Here is a 1,215-nt window from a genome sequence, read left to right on the forward strand (position 1 = left end):
CTTGGATGGGAGACCGCCTGGGAATACCAGGTGCTGTAAGCTTTTTTCATTTGCCACACTGAATGAGCAATGGTCATTTATGAATGCAGCACTAACTAAGAAAACGGCACTGCTGAACAATGTCACTTCTAACCTTTAGCAACCCAGCCTACAGTAAGTAGAATAGAGGAATAAACACTCCACAGCAGGGCCACTGTCATCTATATAAGACCTACCGGCCCTTGTGCTGTTGCTTACGGCCATACCACCCTGAACATCTCGTCCGATCTCGGAAGCTAAGCAGGGTCGGGCCTGGTTAGTACTTGGATGGGAGACCGCCTGGGAATACCAGGTGCTGTAAGCTTTTTTCAGCCTACAGTAAGTAGAATAGAGGAATAAACACTCCACAGCAGGGCCACTGTCATCTATATAAGACCTACCGGCCCTTGTGCTGTTGCTTACGGCCATACCACCCTGAACACGCCCGATCTCGTCCGATCTCGGAAGCTAAGCAGGGTCGGGCCTGGTTAGTACTTGGATGGGAGACCGCCTGGGAATACCAGGTGCTGTAAGCTTTTTTCATTTGCCACACTGAATGAGCAATGGTCATTTGTGAATGCAGCACTAACTAAGAAAACGGCACTGCTGAACAATGTCACTTCTAACCTTTAGCAGCCCAGCCTACAGTAAGTAGAATAGAGGAATAAACACTCCACAGCAGGGCCACTGTCATCTATATAACACCTACCGGCCCTTGTGCTGTTGCTTACAGCCATACCACCCTGAACACGCCCGATCTCGTCCGATCTCGGAAGCTAAGCAGGGTCGGGCCTGGTTAGTACTTGGATGGGAGACCGCCTGGGAATACCAGGTGCTGTAAGCTTTTTTCATTTGCCACACTGAATGAGCAATGGTCATTTATGAATGCAGCACTAACTAAGAAAACGGCACTGCTGAACAATGTCACTTCTGACTTTTAGCAGCCCAGCCTACAGTAAGTAGAACAGAGGAATAAACACTCCACAGCAGGGCCACTGTCATCTATATAAGACCTACCGGCCCTTGTGCTGTTGCTTACGGCCATACCACCCTGAACACGCCCGATCTCGTCCGATCTCGGAAGCTAAGCAGGGTCGGGCCTGGTTAGTACTTGGATGGGAGACCGCCTGGCAATACCAGGTGCTGTAAGCTTTTTTCATTTGCCACACTGAATGAGCAATGGTCATTTATGAATGC

The sequence above is a fragment of the Gymnoscopelus microlampas genome (assembly GCF_963454915.1).
Source record: "Gymnoscopelus microlampas genome assembly, chromosome: 7".
Lineage (NCBI taxonomy): Eukaryota > Metazoa > Chordata > Actinopteri > Myctophiformes > Myctophidae > Gymnoscopelus > Gymnoscopelus microlampas.